Genomic DNA, 21,165 nt, shown 5'->3' on the forward strand with positions numbered 1-21,165 from the left:
CTAGGCACTGAGGTTTTACCCACAGCACCACCCGCGTCCCACGCACTAAAGAAAAGGGGGTATTAAAAAGCAATTAAACAGGGCAATCTTAGGTTTCAGAACTCTATTTTTTAAACTCTTCTCACTGTTCCAACAATTGGAAGCATTTTAAGTTAGAATTTCATGTGTACTTAGCAGCACATAACTACAGCAACTAAACAGGGTTTAAAAAATAAAGCGTAGAGTGAAAGGGTCCAACAATGGTTAAAAATCCTTGACCAAAACCCTATCAGATCCTTTTGAGAAGGATTTGACTGAGAGTGGAGGAGAGCTCTTGCACCTTCCTTCCTTCCTTCCTTCCTTTCTTTTTTACAAAATTCATTCCATCGGAAACATGTTGGAACATAGGAAGAGTATTGTTGGACTTTGCCAAAAGCACATATGGTCTAGCACTTGGTTCTCACAGTGGTCAACCAGATGCCTATGGGAAGTCCCCAAGCAGAACCTGAACACAACAGCACTCTGTGTATGAAGATAGGCTTGGAAACATTCATAAATTCCAGATGAAACTTCAAAAGGAAGGGGCTCAGTGAGACTTAGGTGTCAGGAGGAAGAGCTTCTGTCCTTTGCTTTCCCCCTTGGCTAACAGCATCATAATAAATTGTAATTAATGCCAGTTAATTGTAATTGAAGAAAGGAGTGCCTGGCGTGCTCTGGTCCATGGGGTTACGGAGAGTCGGACATGACTAAATGACTAAACAACAACAAATGCCAGTTATGGTAGTCAGCTTTCTTTGGTGTGTGTGTGTGTGTGTGTGTGTGTGTATACACACACACACACACACACACACACACACATACATACAGGGTGAGTCCTTTAAAAGAGGCCCCGTGGATACAGAGTACACATGTTCCATGGGGCTTCTTTTAAAAGACTCACCGTGTGTGTGTGTGTGTGTGTGTGTGTGAGAGAGAGAGAGAGAGAGAGAGAGAGAGAGAGAGAGTGTAAGACTGGTTAGCAGCACATAAATATATTAAAACATGTCCTTACTACTCATCAGCCATCACTATCCTGATTGAGCCTTTGACCAAAAAAAAAAAAAAAAACATACAATGTCCCAAATATGAGTAGAACTGACCTAAATTTAAGAAACAGTAGAGTTAGCCACCATATACCAGTATATCTCAAACAAATTACTGAACTGAGTTGCATAGTAAAAGCAAAAGCAGAAGAACTCTAGTCAGTGTTCTTGAATTTATCAATATTGTCTAAGAGTTATTGCTACATTGCAGACCACTTTCCTTTAAACTGATCTGTGGTCTCTCTCCCTCCCTCCCCCCTTCTAAGTATTCTCACACTTACTCGACTGTAAGAACTGTTGCCTTTCACTTTTTTGTACAGTACTCAAAGCGTTAACAAGAAACCGAACATCTGTACTTTTTGGATCTATGGATTTTCTTAGATGAATTGCTGTATCTACAAAGATTGACATTCAGCATGCAAGCTGTGATGGATAAAGGAAATCTGTAGTTTCACATTACATCTCTAAATAATTCTCCATCCTAAGCACTACAGAACGTTGGCACACATTATTGTTGAAACAAATCAGGGATTAGCTTGGAAGAAAAGCATCTGAGACTCATTTTATCCTCAGCAGTGCAGATCAGACAAAAAAAAGGTTTGGGGTTTTTCAATCAGAACTCCTGCCTCTATTACCTCATGGTAACTCTTTGCATAATTCTGAGCAATATAGATTCCTCTTCACTGCACTCGCATTTTCCTTCCTTTGACCAATATGAACATCAACCAGCTTTGTGGTTTAAAAGTTGAATTTAATATGATCATGTTATTATGTGCTCATAGAACATGAAATAATATGATAATCTTACTATGTTTTTGATCAAAAAATTGTCCCTGTAAACTAGCGGGTCAAAACCAGTGTCAGAGGTTAGCATCATCAGACATCTGCTGAGGCCAACACCTTAGCAGGACCTCAGAGATGACCTTCAAACCCAGCCCCCACCCTCAATACCCAACATGTAAATGTAATGTACAGTGGTGCCTCGCAAGACGAAAATAATCCGTTCCGCGAGTCTCTTCATCTAGCGGTTTTTTCGTCTTGCGAAGCAACCCTATTAGGGGTTTAGCGGATTAGCGCTATTAGCGGTTTAGCGGATTAGTGGCTATTAAAGGCTTAGCGGCTAAAAGGCTATTAGCGGCTTAGCGGCTTAGAAAAAGGGGGAGCGGGAAAAAATTGGAACACTCGCAAGACGTTTCCGTCTTGCGAAGCAAGCCCATAGGGAAATTCGTCTTGTGAAGCAGCTCAAAAACGGAAAACCCTTTCGTCTAGCGGGTTTTCCGTCTTGCGAGGCATTCGTCTTGCGGGGCACCACTGTACCTGTTTAGACTACAGAGAAGAATGAAGTGATGACTTGTAAGGCCATTACGAAGCCAGTCAGAGACAGGATAATGATCACTACCGTCCTTCTGGTTTGTGGGAGGAGACGATGGTTCAACATTCAGTTCTCCTCCAATTTCATACCGTTTGAAGGGTTGTGAAAAGTAGGGGGGGTGGTCAATCGAGCTCAGTGCTAGCCAGTACTGATTCTTCTGCTTGTATTTTAGTGCATGGGTTCTGTTGTTGTTTTTTGTAATGGACTGACGTCCAATTAATTGAACCGTTTCCTACAGTCTGCAGAAGTACAGCACAAGCACAGGTTTATCATCTCAATGAGAACAGAAGCCTTCACATCTGAGGCCTTTTTGTGTGCGTAAAGAACATTGGATTCTCATGATGCCCTTGAAAATGACAAATATTCTGCCTGACACGTTCTGAAAGACAGGGTTGGCTCTAAGATTGTTCTTTAAAATGGCAGGAAGCCTCTTTGGGATTATAGGAAAATATCACTGATTTTGGTGGGTTTAGCTGACATCTTCAGTGGGTATAGAAGCAGAAGTTAAATGTCAGCTCTATTTCTGAGCTGCTGTTTGAACCTTCATGGTTTCTCAATGTTCCTGCAAAATGTATAAATTCTAGCTGACAAATCACAAGCAAACTGCAACAGTGAAGGTAATGCACTGCCTCGTGCAGCTGCAAGGCTTTGCAAATAGTGGGCTGGATGTCATGGTCACGATCCTGAACTGCAGTGTGCAAAGCTCCTTAAAGAAACTTACTGTATTTTTCGCACCATAACACTCACTTTTTTCCTCCTAAAAAGTAAGGGGAAATGTCTGTGCGTGTTATGGAGGGAATGCCTACTGGTGGCATGCCTACGGATTTTCCTCCTCTAAAAACTACGTGCGTGTTATGGTCGGGTGCGTGTTATAGAGCGAAAAATACGGTAACTAATGCAATTCTGTTTACATTTAAATAAGAGGTGACCTAATTCACACTTCTCAACCAATGCAGAAACCGAAACCCAACTATCCTTCGAAATTTGCACTTATCCTAGTGTTGCAGTACAGTTCTCCAATAAAACAGCATGTACAAAAATGCATATCTTTGGGGAGGGATGTGCGTAAATTTGCCTATATTAGTTAAAATTAACACAGAGAAATATGTTATATGCCAAATGGTGTGATCGATGTTGTTTGAAGGCAGAACAGCTGGTGGAACGGAGGCATGGGTACAATAGCAATGATCAATATATTGGAAATAAAACTTGTATTTTCTGCTACAGCATTTGTCCTCAAGAGGGGCAAATCAACAATGTTTCATTTTGATCATCTTTTGTTTTCCAATACATGGCCAGGCAATTGAAATTAAGATCATAACAATCAGTTAGCAATTAGATGCAACCATGGATATAAAACATCTAAATCTAATTAATCAAAATTGTAGTTCATCTGGGATAGTTCAAGGTTGATACAAGAAGGAAAAGTAGCTTCTGTGCTAAGGAAATTAACAAGGCAGATAGATGAGATAAAACATACAGTGGTACCTTGGGTTAAGTACTTAATTCGTTCCGGGGGTCCATTCTTGACCTGAAACTGTACTTAACCTGAAGCACCACTTTAGCTAATTGGGCCTCCCGCTGCCGCCACGCCACCGGAGCATGATTTCTGTTCTTAACTTGAAGCAAAGTTCTTAACTCAAGGTAATATTTCTGGGTTAGCAGAGTCTGTAACCTGAAGCGTATGTAACCTGAAGTGTATGTAACCCTAGGTACTGTAATCTGATTTGGATTTAGTTCATGTCAAACTGGCCATCCACTTGTCCACCCCACCTCCCAAGCAACCAAGGAAAAGTTAACCACTTTCAGGTTCTCTGAGCAACTGACCAAACACTTTTTGTTTTCTCATGTCAATGGAAGAGAGCATGTATGGAGGCCGGACTGAACCCTGCATTTATTTCTTTAAGTACACTTCATATGCAAAAAAGCTTCATAAAATCACTTCGGCATGAACATAAGGGACATATGATTGCCTTCTGTATTTCCATATTGCTCCTCATTTGCAATAATAATATTAATAATTTCATATTATTGGATAAAAATTGTCCTTATTTCGTGAATTCCAAATGGATTTATCCATCATGACTTTCTGTCCAACGCTTGTTTCTGTCTTTATGTCTCTTGTACACATTACAAATTTTTCATGCCGCTCTAACCTTTTTCTCAGTTTCTTTAAACAAAAGTTTCTGAAATGTAGCTCTATGCTTTTCAAAATCATTTTTATTATGCATGGCAGCTAAAAGTGCTTGACTCAAAGCACCTGGGTTTTCTGATTAATACAGCCACATCAAAATCTGTTTCTTTGCCTGGTAGTAGGGAAGAAAGAGGAAGAAAGGAACTGGCAGGTTCCTAGCTATACAGCTGGAAAGTTATCCCTATTAAGATTAGTTCATTTCGCAAACACAAGGGATGGATGAATTTGTCAAATTTTGCTCTCTCAGTTTCTCATTTTTTCCAATCTTAAATTCAGTTCTCCACATTTCTACAGGTGGGGGGACGACACACATGTATAGTGGTACCTCAGGTTACATACACTTCAGGTTACAGACTCCGCTAACCCAAAATAGTACCTCGGGTTAAGAACTTTGCTTCAGGATGAGAACAGAAATCGTGCTCCAGTGGCGGCGCGGTGGCAGCAGGAGGCCCCATTAGCTAAAGTGGTGCTTCAGATTAAGAACAGTTTCAGGTTAAGTACGGACCTCCGGAACGAAATAAGTACTTAACCTGAGGTACCACTGTAATTTCATCAGCGTATTAGTGTAATTTTTTTCCTAACAAATTACTTTTGTATGCAACTTTTCCCAATATATTTCTTTTCCATATGCCATTTTCACAGGTTTTATGCACACTTTACCCTACTTTATGCATTTTTTTACTGGGCTGGGGAAATTAGGAGAAATGTGAATTTCAAAGGACAGCTGTGTGTCGTTTCATGTATTTAGAAATCATGAATTTGGTAGGTTCACCTTTAAATGCAAACTTAATTTAATTTCTCCACCCCACCCCTGTCATCTCTGTCAAGTATTTAAACAGATTGTTCGCTACTTTATATTGTTTGACCTAAATTTACTGACTAGAGAAACTTGCATGTGAAATGTTATCCCATATAGTAAATAAGATCCCATATAGTATGGGATAAATACATTAAATAAATAAATAAGACCAACCATTTGCAGGGCTTTGAGATACAAATGAAAGAGCCAAGGCTATCCCCCCCCCTTTATTTGGGATGGGGGTGTCTTTGATGCCACACAAAGACCTTTTTATTTTCACTGGCTTTTAAAATCTTATGCTTGTTTAGCTCTGTTGCTTTATCTTTTGCTTTTTTAAAAAAAAAATCTTTCAAATCTTAACCCAGAGTTGTTTCAAAGCAGTGTTATGCGTATTGTATTATGCATTTGGTGGTTGTTTTAAATTGTTTTTATTTTGTGAGCCACTCTGAGAACTCTTTTGTTATAGGAAGGCAAATGAGTCGTGTATGCAAGCAAGTTTAAAAAAGAAAAAATCAGTTCAGTTTGTCTCAGATGGCAGGGGAGATCTAAAACACCCGTTGAAGCAGCTTCCCAAGCCTGACATCCTAATCACATCTACCATGGAGTAAGTCTCATTAAACTCAGTGGGAATTACTTCTGAGTAGAGGTTCTTGGAAACTGAGCCTTAAGCCCTGTCACATATTTGGAGAATCCCTTGATAAACCTTCTTTTAACTTTGGTTCTGTGAATTTTGGCTTTGAACTTCACAGCATCCATGTATGTTCATCCATTATTTCAACCAGAGAGTGATTCAGATTCTGTCTGATTAGGCCTGGTCTGGGGCTATGGCAGGAAGCGCACATTCGCGCCCACATTTTCAACTGCATATCGTTGAAAAATATGGTGATTTGTATCCACCGAGGTATCAATTGAGTTATGCTGCACCAGGCTGGATTGTTGCAATATGCTTTTGTAGTTCTACCTTTGATTTGGAAACACATGCACCTGATGCTTGTATTAGAGTAAACAAGGAATCTTTAGCAGCATACATGTACCATCGGCACATACAGAAGTGCATTTTCTGAAACCCTGGAGAGCTGCTAAAAGTCAGATAAAACTTAGCAGACATTACAGTGGTACCTCGGGTTAAGTACTTAATTTGTTCCGGAGGCCTGTTCTTAACCTGAAGCACCACTTTAGCTAATGGGGCCTCCTGTTGCCGCTGTGCCACTGGAGCACGATTTCTGTTCTCATCCTGAAGCAAAGTTCTTAACCCGAGGTAATATTTCTGGCTTAGCGAAGTCTGTAACCTGAAGTGTATGTAACCTGAAGCATACGTAACCCGAGGTACCACTGTACTAAGCTAAATGAACCAATGATCTTAGTATAACACAGCTATCTATGCTGCTGTGGCCCCACACCAGTGCAATCCATTACTGTCTATAAGCAGCATTTAGTTTTGAGTCGAGGACCCACCACCCACTTAAGGATAAATAAGACTCAAGGACACATGTAGTTTAGGTTAATGGGCTAAAGAAGGCCATAACTTTATTGGTTACAGCATGTGAATGGTATTGGCTTAGGCATTGGATCAAACAATGTAAATAATAATAATAATAATAATAATAATAATAATAATAATAATAATTTATTTATATCCCGCCCTCCCAAGCCGAAGCCGGGCTCAGGGCGGCTAGCAACAATAAAATAATACAACATTCTAAAATCATTTCATTATAAAATTAATTCAAATCAAATTGATGGCAACCTTTGGGCTAGAGTTCCACGAAGATTGCCAAAGGAGGGAGTCAAGCTGTGCCCTGGCCAAAGGCCTGGTGGAACAGCTCTGTCTTGCAGGCCCTGCGGAAAGATGTCAAGTCCCGCAGGGCCCTAGTCTCTTGTGACAGAGTATTCCACCAGATCAGAGCCGCAGTCGAGAAAGCCCTGGCTTTGGTTGAGGCCAGCCTAACCTCTCCTAACCTCTCTATATGACTCCACCCCGCTCAGTGGGGAGTCATCCAAAGCTTGACAGCCAATGGGAGGAGCTTGTTGATGCAAATACAATTGGAAGCTTCCTCTGATGTCACCAGGGGTCGTGCCATGGCCCTAGTCACCAGCAGGGCATCGGACAGGATCCACGACCACAGGATTCCTTTAACGGAATACCCAACAAGGGGAGGGGTAGGTGATGGCCACAACCTGCCCTCCAACACACGACACATATTCCAATGCCTAACCGCCAATACTTGATTTGCTACGAGGTAGGCGAAAAACCAAGAGGCTGTTGCCAATTTTCCAAATGGATAAAAAAATTCCTACCAGGCCCACTGGGCAACCGGGGCAACCAACCAAAGTCCATAGCAAGGTCAAAAGCATAAATATGACCTAAAGGGAGGGTGGGCGGGTGATCCGATGACTCCAGGCAGCAGCATGGGGGCACAATGCTGCCGTTGCCACTGCCTCTTAAATGCAGCTAACCCCCGCCCCCAAGCCAGCCCTATTGGCTGGCTGACGGTCACAAAGCATCAGCCGGGAAACTGACACAAGGGGCCGAATACGCCCCCTGCCAACGTGAGAACTGGCTCCTGCTCACAACTCCTCCCCTCTTGTAGGAGGAGAGGCTTTATTATTCCAAAAAAGAAAAGTATTTTGTCTCCTCCTTTCTTCTGTGTGCCAAGGCAAAGCAGGAGGTCTCTGTTCCTGGTGATATAATGCCCCAAAGTTCTACTACGTGTCTTCAAGTACCGTGTGGCCTTTTGATGCTCAGTGGGTTGTTTTTTTTAAGGACACGATTTTGATTTAACACTATATTGTAACAGTTAAATTAACTTGTAGAGAATGAACAAAGATAAACAGACAGGTGGACAAATGGGAATAACTACCAGTGAATCTCTTTATTTTATGTTCTCTGATTTGTGTTCTGAGTAATGCTTTTGTATCGTTCTGGGCCTTGGAGGAGCATTTGGATGCTTCTAGAAGTTAATAAATTTTATTGCTTGTTTAAACAGCACCCTTGCCATTATGAGACCTGCTCCTGTAAACTACACTGAGGAAATCCATTAAAGAAAATCCATTCAAGTGCAGATTGTAAATAAACTCTAATTTTCTCTTGAATCAAACGCCACAATCTTATTCCCTTTAGAGTCTTCATTTTCAAGTTGGTGATCACTGGACAACGCTCTTTTCTTTCACTGCAAGCTGAAAGAGAACGGATGCTGGGAATATGCCGCTCCTACTCTAAAGTGGGGCTGAATTTGCCACACGCACACACCCCTCCTGGGTCAGGCCTTGTGCAGTTTATCCTGGAACAGAAGCTGTTACGAGAGACATGGGGTTTAGTATCCAACAGTATCCATATTTAGTATCCATATTGCTGCTTCTCTTCTATTCTGGCAGCACCTTCCCTCCCTATATAGTGTAGACTTTGCTAGTCATTGTTTATGGGGCTGAATAGGATTTTTTGGGGGAAGCCACTGATTGGCCTTTGGAACACCTCTTTTTTGCCTGCATCACACTGTAGGGTAATTCTAATTGGCTTGGAGTGGCTTAAGTTGGCATGAGCACATGAGGAAATTTTGATTGGTTATACCCAAGGTATTATTGGGTTAAGGGCCCTCTTTGATCACCTCCCACAGCCTCTGGCTTAAGTATTCCTTGGGGGTGGCCTTTAGGCATGTACTGGACTGTGCTGTAAAACGAATGCCTTGGACCGAATCCTGAAACAAAGATATAATGAGTGAAGCTGGCATGAAACAGTTATAATATTACCTGTCTTCATTTGTACCAGACAGTAGCCACCTAGCTGCTGCATTCTTGATAAATTTGATGTTTTATTTTCTCCTTTTAAAAAATAAAGACACCTTAAACATGGCACACAGTTAGGTATGGTGTATATTATAGAAAAAGGCAAGTAGCTTTATTTTGCAAAGCCCACATGCTTACCATGGGGAGCCAGCCACAAACATGGAATGCCTGTATCTGCTGCACACTGGTGTGGACTTGTGAAAAACCAGCAGAGACTAAAGCTGCAATCCTATACCCACTTCCATGGGAGTAAATGTATGGAACTCAATGGGTTTGTTGAACTCATTGAAGTGCTATACGTAGGCTTGCAGTGTAAGGCTGCAATTCTATGCATATGACCTGGAAGTCAGTGAGATGTACTATTGAGTAGACACTGTATTGCATCTGCCCTTGTCTTCTATAGGGATTAGATTTGTGGAAATAGCACACAAACCTCCTTAACTAGAATTGCCTAAATAAAAAAGTTCCTTCCAGTAGCACCTTAAAGACCAACTAAGTTAGTTCTTGGTATGAGCTTTCGTGTGCATGCACACTTCTTCAGATACACGTGTGCACGTGTGTATCTGAAGAAGTGTGCATGCACACGAAAGCTCATACCAAGAACTTAGTTGGTCTTTAAGGTGCTACTGGAAGGAATTTTTTTATTTTGACTATGGCAGACCAACACAGCTACCTATCTGTAACTAGAATTGCCTAGAAGTTGCTTTGCACACTGATATTGCATCTCTGCACTGACATCTCTTTCTGCAGTGTCAGCATAATGCTGTTATCTTTTGTGATGTCGTGTCAGCACAGGTGTCTTTGTACTCTATCTTTTATACACATATATTCAACCCTAGGTGCAGAAAAGCGTATCTAACTTCTTTATGGTACTTCCTTTGGTCTAGTTAGTTCAAGTGCTCTGGCACAGCCAACAGAGCAAATTACACACTTTTATGTCACTAGATTCGTGCAAACAATTAATGGAATTCCTCAACATAAAATGTTCTAATTATATTTGAAGTAGGAGTCTATTCCAGTTGGCTTATTAGTATTTTGTGTGTATCTTGAAAGGCATATTGCAATATTACATCCTGGGTGGTATTGGTGAATAGTCTACCTTAAACTAAGGATGTGTACAAATTACTGTTTACTCTGACTTCAGCGCACTCCTACATGTACACATTACATTACCCACAATCCAAAGGTACTCTGTAGTTTCTTGTGAAATATTGCTGTTTAACGTGCTCCCTACCCCCACCACCAGCTTTCATCTAACTTGAAAATTGTAGCCATGTTGAATTTGTAGTAAAGCACAGGTGTGTACATTTGAGAAACTGACCTTTGCTTCCAGTAGATGATGTGTTCAATGTTGTGGCCACCCAGCTACTGGCATCCCCACCCTAGCTGTAATCCATGTCACCCCTTTGGCTCTGTCAGTGTCAGGACCCTGATGTTGGTTGGGCTAAGGTTTCAAAGGATCAAGAAGTGACAGGGCTGGTGGTTAATATCCAACACTGGAATTTGATCTCTGAGCTCCATCCCTGATGTCAGAGGATAAATGATTATAGAATTGCAGCCTCAATCACCATGATAATTATGAGAGGAGTAGGAAGAGGAAGAAAGAGGTGGAATTGCCACACTTTCCTTTTCCCTGATGTCAGAGATGGAGATCTCATCTGCACTATGGCCCTCAAGATGCTTTTCCAAGGACTATTGGATGACACCTTAAATTTCCAATTAAACTCAGACAGAATTCTGTGTATGGTTTTCCATAAATTTCAGTGGTAACCCATCATTTCTTCATTTACTGGTTATTCCTCTTTTCCACGGCAGTTAGAAACAATTATTTTTTTAAAAAAAATCAAATATAAAAATCCAACCCAAAGCATAAGGTGGCATTTTGCTTAGCAGGACAACAAAATGCACAAGCGCCTTTGGTCTTTGTTTGGCTATTTAAAGCTGACATTCCTGACCATGGGAAGTTTAGATTGAAAACAGCCATTGCTTATTTTGTATAAACAACCCCCTAGAAATGCTTGCGCATTTAAATGGTCTAGCAGTAATGCTGAGCTGCGAGAAAACTAAATAGCAAATAAAAAAGCAATAAGGTTTTAAAATCTAGTTTGGGGCCACCCTCTGAGCTGCAGACAGTACAATATTAAGGCCAAACTACATATTATGTGCGAGATCTCTGATCTCCCAACAAATGTATTTTTACTAAGCTGCCGCCTTGGAGGCCCCAAAATTGGATTGAAGCATCAGTGCTGGGGGAAAGGGATTTAACCCTGTCCTATGTGCTGTCAAAATCCCCCTCAGCTGCTGTGTAGCCCACTGTGGGAAAATACAGGCACCTGCATTCTTCTCCCCGAGGGGGCGAAATTTAAATTCAGAAAATGGCGGGGAGGAAAGGCTGTCCTTCCTTCCCCCTGTAGTGCTGCTCTAATCCAATTCACACAAAAATCTGCGCATACCCACGCCTACCCAGCAACACACCACCAGCACGACTGTGCTAGCTTTTAAGTGAAAATGACACTTTGGGAGATCAGTCAAAGATATCCTGCATAATGTGAAGTTTAGTGCCTTCCAGTGACGTGAATGAATTAGGATACACGAGGAAAGTTAGTGTATCTCAGCTTTCCGGGTCAGTTTTCTGTGTAGATTCCTTTAAGCTTTCTGCCCAGCCTGGCAATGTGAAAGCATCTAACCCTTCCTAATCTTGCTGCAGCTTTCTGTTTCTCACACAAAGTCGGCTGGTGGTTGCTAGGCAACCGGAACTGCCAAGTTCCATATGGAGGCTAGATATTAATGGCCATTACACACTTCCCTCACATCAAAATTAATAGGGAAGAAAATGTTACAGCAAGGTTGGATATATATATATATATATATATATATATATATATATATATATATATATATGAGAACTTGTGAACAGACAACAACAATAATATAGGCAAAGGGGTTAATGGGTTAATCCTGGCAAGAATGTTCCTAGTTTTGTGTGTGCACAAGCCTGTGCCACTAAGAAACATTGGGGAAAGATAAATAGCATTAGATCAGCATGGGAAAGATTTTATTTATTAGTCCTACATATCTATATTGATTATTGGACTGCTTTTGCTGCCTGTCAAGAGATGACTGACAAAAAATTGCATAGAAACACGTTGTTTATAATAATAGTAGTAGTAGCAGCAGCAGTGATGCTGTCGTTTCTATTATTTTGCTTAATGTTCCTGCCTGTTTTCAAGAACTAAATGTATGGAAGGGAAAACATATTTCAGCACTGTGGAATAGACACTTTCACTAAGGCTCCATTACCAGACCAGATAATCTGGTAAAGCAGTTAGATAACTCTTAACTAGCGAGAGGTGAACTGAGTTGAGATTCCCTTGCCTCTCTAACAAAGGATGAAGTTGTTCTGTCTCTCTGTGATGCAGTTTCAGAGGAACCGAGTCTCATTAAAGCAGGGATGGTGAATCTCAGGGTCAGGGGCCATATACTGTCCTCAGGACTTCCCTATTTGACTCTCAGATGGCTCTCCCTAGTCCACACATCCACTGTACTGCCTACCTTTGCAATGGAACTACAAGTTGCTCCTGATGGAACTGGGACTGAAAAAAGGTCCCCACCAGTGTATTAGGGTTTTGCTCCCAAGCAGTCGGGAGTACAAGAAAGCTGCCCTATTTTGAAAGTTCTACCATTGTCTGCTCTTTCTGACCTAACCCATTGGCTTTTCCCACTTAAAGAGTGGTGCTGAACTCTGACTTTTTGGCCTAGTTCAATTTACACATGCCATCAGTAGTTGGCACCATTGAACACTTCCCAAGGCAGCAGAAGACCCACTAACTGCAGGTGATTCACAGAAGTCTATCCACTGCAGTGATAAAAACAAATGAAGTTCCACTGCAAAATGACTTTGCTAGGAAACAAAATGTAGATGGCTTTGTAGATAGTGATGAACTCACCACATTTTGTAGTGTTTACAGTCCCAATTGTACAAACAGAACCTAATATAGCAAGCTTCCAAAAAAAACCTGTGGCCATGTTACAGGAGACAGATCTGTGGTTGTATTAAACTTAACTTACCAATATTCACATGTCCCTCTGTCGCATGGAAGAAGGGATGTGCAATCCTTTTACCAGTCAAAGACAACAGCAAAGAAAACTCAATGCTGCCAACACCAGTTATAATCGGTAGTTGCAAAACTTCATTACTGCTGGGAAGTTCATTGTAGGCAATACAGCAATATATGTGTACATATATTTGAAATTGTCTTGATTACTTTTTGGAAATGTTTGTACCCCCAGGATTGTATCCTCCTTAATCATGGATTATTTTCAAATGCTTGTGCTGAAGAATTAAGCCAGAAGCTATACTTAGAATGGGAGCTATTAGACAATAAGTTGATAGAGAATTATCTTAGACACTTTAATTTCTATATTGTTCAATTAACCAAATAATTTCAAGGTGTTTTGCATCCGCTTATGCAAATATTGCAATTTCCATATGTAACAGCAAAGCCCCAAACCTTCCTCTGCCTTAAATATTTCTTATTGATATATTTATTTTTCTTTCACCCAGCAAAGTGTGGAAGGATCTTCTCATCAACGATTCAGTTGATAGGTGGTGGGATCTTTCAGTACCCTCAGTTTCTCGTTTTCCCAGTCTTAAAGTCAGCTCTTCATTGTGCAGCAATATGCATTATGCATTAAAAAAAAAAATCCTTAAGGGCTAAGGAACATGACTTTTTCTTTGATAGCAACCACTCCACAGAATCAACAGCTAAGGGGAAACATTTGTCTTCTTTCACCAACCAGTGCCTCTTTCTTCAAGCTTTTCCGATATCAGTTTGATTTTTAAAATTATTATTACAGTTGGTATTTGCTGAGTTGTTCGTTTTATCTATTTTTTTTAAAAAAGATGTATTTCATTTGCTGCTTTATTGTATCTTTTTCTTTGTGTGACTATATATTATTATTTTTCCTGCACAAAAGCAAACAACACATTCAATCAATAATAGTGAAAATATTATTTTTCAGAAATATTATAGGAATGTAGCCGTAATGGATGACAGAATTTTCTTCTGCGTTTGTGAGCCTACAGACAATCTGTTTCTATTTTGGTAAAGCATGATGTGAAAGAAATATTACGTTGCTGTAAAAGAAAAAGAAAAACGTAAAGCATCATTTCAGGTTTTGGTTCTTTTTGCATGCTGCTTTGTCCATTCTTATATCTCACGAAAGCATTCTGGTTATCCTTGCTATGCAATATTTAAGAAGGGACTAGGATTTTGATTTTATTTCCCCTCCAGTAATCTTCATTTGAACACAACAGAGATAAAGAGTTTCCGTGGCTTACTTTCTCTGAGTGTTTCATGCAGACTCTCTTTCTTTTTGAAATCCAAAAATAAGAGTTAGTAGATGAGGGGCTCTGTTTAATAGCTATTTCAACATAAATTAATCTACATCACTATCAGCCAGTACCACAACACAATTAAGCCAAACCATTTCACTTAAGTCTAATTTAATCCTATTAAATCCAACAGAATTATAGCATTTTAAATCTACATCTCCACCAACATCCAAACTGAATGTTCAAAAAGAAAACCAGTTAACAGAAACAGTCCCCCCCCTTTCAATGCAGTCCCCTTCATTTAAAGAAGCCTGTGCAGCCTATTCCACAGTGACATTTTGCTGCATGGTTGTGGAGAAGGAGAAGCTGGAAGGGAATCAGCTTCAGACTCCAATGGTGATGGTAGACCACAGTAGTCTATGTCTTGGTAACCCCAAGGCTGCTTTTGGGCTTGGTCTGGAAGCTCCAGCTGGTGAAGTGTGTGTCAGCAAGACTTCTAATGGGGGCACATAACTGCCAACATGGGACACCGTTGTTAAAACAGTTGCACTGGTTGACCATCTACTACTGAGCCAGATTCAAGGTCCTTGCATTAATTTACAAGACAACTTAGGTCCAGGATAACTTAGGGACGGCCTGAACTCTTATATCCCACCTCAGTCACTGAGATCATCTGTAGGAGCATAGCTGGTTGTTCCATGAATTGATCAGGCTCATGTGACATCAACATGAAACCAAGCTTCAGGGTTATGGGGGATGTTCCTCCAATAGAGATTCAGCAGGCACCGTCTGTATTGACTTTCAAGTGTTTGCTGCCATGCTTAAGCAGACAATTAAGAATAAAGCTTTTCTGTAATAGTCAGCTGGTAATGATTTTTTATTTTATTTTTATTTTTTTGCTTTAGTCTTATTGCATTTTAATGGTTGTGAACCACACTGATTTTAAAAAAAAATGAAATTGTGGTATAGAAATATTTCTAAAATATAAATAAATAAAACAAGAACCACATCTGCAGGCTGGCACAATAAAGAAGTGCTATATGTGTGCTGAGAGCTCATTCTCAAGCGGGGCAACTGGTGCACCAACTGAATCAGAGCCCTGCTCAGTCGGACACTGGGCCCCTCAGGCAGATGGCATGTCAGAAATGGCCTAACCTGTCTTTGCATTTATTTTATTTTTAAAAAAACCAAATCAAATTGTTTCAGCATTCCTTTGTTGGGTTTTTTCCTCCTTCTTACTAACAGCAAGTTGTAAACGGAGCCTTCATCAGCATATATATGGCACTGAAGCCTATTGAGTGTAATCATGACTATTATTGTTCTTCTCTAAGAGAAAAGGGATAGAGCTCCACATGAGTTTTTAAAATGCAGAGGTTCATTTTCTTGCAAGGCGAATAAGACATGTTTGTTCCATGGCAGATATTTGCATGGGTAGAAAGGCACTGTGTTGCACAAGGCAGTGCTTTTTTCTGGGGGCACTCAAGGGTATGCAGTACCAGTACCTTTTTTTCAAATGTTAAAAGTGAGTACCTTCTCTTTCTTTCTTTCTTTCTTTCTTTAAGAAATGGCACAAGGTAATAATGACATCCTCAGTGCCTTAGCACTCTGCCATCTCCCAAAGTCTTTGGGCTGCTCTCGGTTATGATAGAGTGAGTTTTAAAGAGGGTTTATTCATAACTGTTGCTTTTCTTTGCCCAAGAGCCCCTTATGGACTCCACTGAAAGTAGTTCTGGGTGTTAACCACACTTTATTGTTGGCATAGCATGCCACATTAGAGGACATTTCAACTTTGTGAGGATAAACACAGCCATAACTCTCAGCACGTCATGCAGCACAGACTTCTCTGACAGAATAAAACATAGGTTCCTTGTAATTCTGGGTTCTTGTGTAGAACCAAAGGTGAGGAGTATTATATCCAAATAGCACTGTGTTTGGAAACATAGCAACTAAGGATCATTCCAGTACTTTTATTCCAGCTAGCTGAGCCAACATGGCTATAAGTACATTCTGTTCTAAAGCAAGAGGCTATGCAGAAAGCAACCTAAGAATTCAAGTATAAGCCATAAATAAAGGGGGAAAGGGGGCATGTTCCAAATTGATTTGTGTGGACTTCTGAAAAGTGGAGCCACAAAAACCATACTTTGCACCAATGGTTGTTTGAGCAGCTGTGAAATATGTATTTTCAATGCCCATCTGAGAATGTTAGAAAGAATGTGGATTTCTTTGCACTTTTGGGCATTTTGTGTCTCTTTAAATTTATTTGTATGTGTGTGAGAAAGAAAGAGAGACAGAGATCTGTATTTTTGCGATCTGGAGATGGAATAGCTGGTTCTTTGCTCAAGTGCTGCATTCATCTTTATGTGGCTCCCTTTACAGCTACAACTAGCCTAAAAGGTGGGGGGTGGGATATTGATGCTGCAGCATTTAGTGTGCAATCCTGTGCATGTCTACTCAGATGCAGCCCAACTGACTTAAATGGGACTTACTCCCAGATAAGAGACTTTCAGATCTAGTCAACCAGTTAGAATAATCAGTGTGACAGTCTTTGAGCAATCAAAAAGTGCCTCCAGTCTTATTTTTTAGTGCTAATTCTTTTAATGCATAATACTTAGAAAAAGCACCATATTAGAAGAGGTATTTCACACATGGGAGAATTGTTTCACTCAAATGCAAATATTTTTCAGTGTAGGCTGCTATCCTATGCTTACTCACCTGAAATCACATCCAGGAGGACTCACTTCTGCGTAAACCTGCATAGGGTTATACTGCTAATGGATTCACTGTGCAGGAGTAAGTCCTGTTGAGTTCAATAGAGCCTACTTACTCTACAGTAAGTGTGCTGAGGTCCGCACTGCACAGCATGCAATTAACTGAATAAGATTTCCTTTACCATCTGAGAGCCCTAAAGCCACTCTGGAATACTATGAAAGTTTGAGGAAAATATGGGTTGTATTCAACATAGCACGAAGGATATTATTCCTTCATTGCAAGCATTTATGCTTTCCTGACAGAAGAATCTCCCCTTTCCCTTCCCTGTGAGCTGTTCTGTAGGGTCTCCCAACCCTCTGGAGAAGGTATTGGGGGTTTTTTTTGGGGGGGAGTCCAGTTTCCCTAGTGGTAATAATTATGCTGACTAGAGCAACATTTTATTCAAATGCAGTCCTTTGCTGCTTCCAGTCATGTATCCATAAAAAAGCAATAATGGCATGTGGTCACAGCTACAGGTATTCTATTCATTGGTAACACTAGGATTACAAAGAAAGAGATGATATGTAAATGTGATCAGAAATGCTTTTATGGTCTAATTGAAAAAGTCTTGATAATGCACTTCAGGAAAAGAGGTGTTAAAACATTTAAACGTAGAATTCTGTGATCTGATAAGAGGGTGGATGTTATATATCACTGTAAACCTATTTTAGTCCTAGTTCTGTATATTTATTTTTTTATTCAGATATTTTGCTTAATAATATCAAACGCAACAAATATTTCTGTGGCATTCTATAGTACTTCTTTATCCTGGGAGCTATTTACTTCCCTGGACTTTGATGAACAGTTTAAAGTGCAGATGAAAAGCTTTGATGAACCTGTTATACCATTATGAACCCGTCCTTTCCCAGGACCTCTTCTGCTCTGAAATAATAATATTCATAAGCATGTTTGCAACTACTACTCAATCAAACTGGTTCAGAAGCTAGTTAAAATGATCGAGAGAAAAGCACTTGTTTAGTACACATAGGCCCCACTCCCTATTTGCATATGATCTGCAAAGAGACTGCAAAAATTATGAATTGTTTACTAAAGACTGATTGCTGACTTGGCACATGTAGACTATTTCCTGCCCTTGTTTGTGTTGTGTGATTGCTCAAGTCATCTCATTAACATGGTGGCCTTTCTCTTCCATCACTGAAAACATGGATGAAACGTCTACAGGGGGAAGAGGGTAGCCAAAGACACTTAACAAATGGAGCATGGTAACACTTGCAGCACAAGCCTCTCCCTAAACATGTCCATAAGAATATTCTTCATGCTGCCCAACATAAATAAGTTGGAGATGTCACTGAGGATTTTTTGTTTTGTTTTGTTTTGTTTGCCTGAAGCATTGTAATATTTTGTGGCATTTTACCTTCTTCAGAACTACTAAAATCTTGCTTTTGTGTAAACGGAAACTGATCTGTGCTTTGCCTCTGGTTCTATGTAGAACCAAAATTTGTTTGTGCACAACCATGGTTTTACTGCTGAGGCTTAGATCCACAGGCTTCCACTGAAGGAGTGTGATAGAGAGTTGTACAATATAACTCAAGACAGGTTGAGGTTGTTATTTAAGCAACAATAGCAACCAATCATTGGTAGTTTACATTTTATTTTCACTTCTTAAAGGTCTTAGTAAAAGGGAATATTTGATTTAATGTCAGTCATTCGAATTTAAAGCGCGCACACAAACACAAAGTCTTTTGTGAAGCCATTCTATTTTGCATCATACTCCTTTTCCCTCTAAAATTTAGTATAATCTGACATACACTGCGGGCCCACCAAGCAGAAGACACATGTTACCAGCCACATATTTCTAGCCTGCTGCGAACATCACAATCTCTTCCCCCCTTCCCTCATTTTTGTAGTCCAGGAAAGAACAAAAACAGTACCATTGTGATGGAGTCTAGTGAGCTTGAGAGTTTAACTTTTAGTGTAGATCTCATGAATGCCCACATAGTATGCCAGCACCGTATATGGTGCTATCTGCAGGTTAGGAACACAGCAACACCCCTTCCCTTGGTTCATTTAGCTGAGTCTGAACTCACTGGCAGCAGCTCTCCAGGGTTTTCGGGTAGGGATTTTTCTCATTCCTACCTGGAGATGCCAAGGATTTAACCTGATACATTCTGCAGGCAAGGCTGGTGGTCTGCCATGGATCTATGGCCCTTTTTCACAGGTGGAGAGGGCCCATGAGCCTGGTGTCTCTGGTGGGCTCTTTCCTGCTGCTGCTGCTAACACCAAATTCAGCCCTTCTTTGCCTTTGGCCCCACTCCACACCATCGCCCAGTGTGAGAGGGTATGGTGGGCAGATGCTGCTCCTTCTCCTTGCTTGAGTAGGGCAGGAGAACAGGCAGTAGTAGCAAGGAAGAAGGGGATCAGGAAATTCCGGAGGCCTATGGTGTATCCCTTACTGGGGGGAGGGGGTCTCCGCACATTACCAACGATGCCTACCTGTGATGTTGCTTTGACTGTAGCCTCCTGACCTCTAGGACATTTAGGCATGGCAACTAAGTATGGCACCAAATGCAAGGAGCCTTGCATGGCTAAGTTTCCCCTCCCCAAGCTGTGCCTTCTTCAGACAGTGGCCGTCACTGCTACCAGCTATGTTGATGACCACCAGTTAATGGTCTTTAAAAGATGATTAGATAAATTCATGGTTAAGTGTTTTTTTAGTGTTTTTTTTACTCCAGTGATTTTATTAGACCTTTCAGTGGCAGCCAATCCAGGGTGTTTTTAGATCAGCCTGGGAGCTGGCTGTTTCCATGGCTTCCCCAATGGTTTAGTATCAGATTTTCTGTAGGTATGTTGAAAATGGGTAGGGTGTTTAGTTTGAATTTCTGCATGTAGGAGTTCCAAAATGCCCAACTGGCTTAATTTTGTTAAGTCAGCTTTTTATTCAGTTTCTATCCAGTTTCTTAATGACAACTGGGAGTAAGAGTTAATTATAGTTTTTTTAAAAAAAACACTCCACCAAATAATTAAAACAAAACATGTGTGAACCAGCTAAGATAAAAACTCTCCTGCTAAAAAGAGGAGGGCATGCTTATAGGGCTACTCCTATATTTGTAGTTTTTGTGTTCTCTGGTTTTAAGCAAAGTGCTATTTTCTCTTCTGTTTCCATTTGTAATCTACTCAAGTAGAAGCAGCCAGATTTTTGAACATTTAATGTACTGTGAAATTCTGCTCAGTGCTACTTGGGTAACTACAATCCATATATGCTTTTATCAAGCACCTTTCGTGTCCTCCTGTGATATGGGGTGCAGGGAAATTAAAATGTCAAAATAAAAAATTCGTTGTTCAAATAGTCATGAAGCGTGAGCCAGAAAGCCACTACTTCACATCTCATATCAGTCATAAACTCAGAAGGTGGTTTTAGGCAAATCCGGCTTCTGCTGCCATTTGCAATCATAAAAATGAACTACCTTACAGGGCTGTTGTATTACTTAAATAAAGTATGTGAAAAAACTTGCATAGTATAATACCAACAATCAAAGCAGTGAAATTTCATATTGGAAAAGTCACACAAAATATTCACCTCATGTAAAATCTTTCCAAGGGTTTCAGTTTTCAGAACAATTGTCCACAAACACTAAGGGAAATTCTTTTTTTTTTTTTTTTACATACTCAAAAACTGTAGCAGTTGATCCCATAGAAAAACCATGTAGCTATCCTTCTGAAATTTGGGGAGATTGATGCCCTCAGAAGAGGCAACATTGCCTGAAATCTTCCTCCAATTCCACCCCCAAACTTTAAAAAGTTATGGACATTTCCTTTCAAAAAAGAACATCCATGTCTGCACATTTCATCAAAAGAAAGAAGACTAGCTAATTTTCCTTAATTCCCAGTAGTGGAGAAATGAAGCAGCCTTGC

At 40.4% G+C, this 21,165-nt stretch overlaps 1 protein-coding gene and 1 long non-coding RNA gene across 8 annotated transcripts in view; one reads left to right on the plus strand and one right to left on the minus strand.

The window, feature by feature from the left end:
* The window catches only part of EYS (eyes shut homolog), a 511,791-nt gene that overhangs the window by 267,453 nt on the left and 223,173 nt on the right, over positions 1-21,165 (plus strand). The gene's annotated exons all lie outside the window — the stretch shown is intronic.
* On the minus strand, positions 8,281-11,006 carry LOC309529941. The gene is made up of 3 exons (XR_014218533.1): positions 9,903-11,006; positions 9,174-9,660; positions 8,281-8,707 (listed from the first exon to the last, which is right to left on the minus strand). It is a non-coding gene; the product is annotated as an uncharacterized lncRNA (long non-coding RNA).

This window comes from Podarcis vaucheri (assembly GCF_965113315.1).
Source record: "Podarcis vaucheri genome assembly, chromosome: 3".
NCBI lineage: Eukaryota > Metazoa > Chordata > Lepidosauria > Squamata > Lacertidae > Podarcis > Podarcis vaucheri.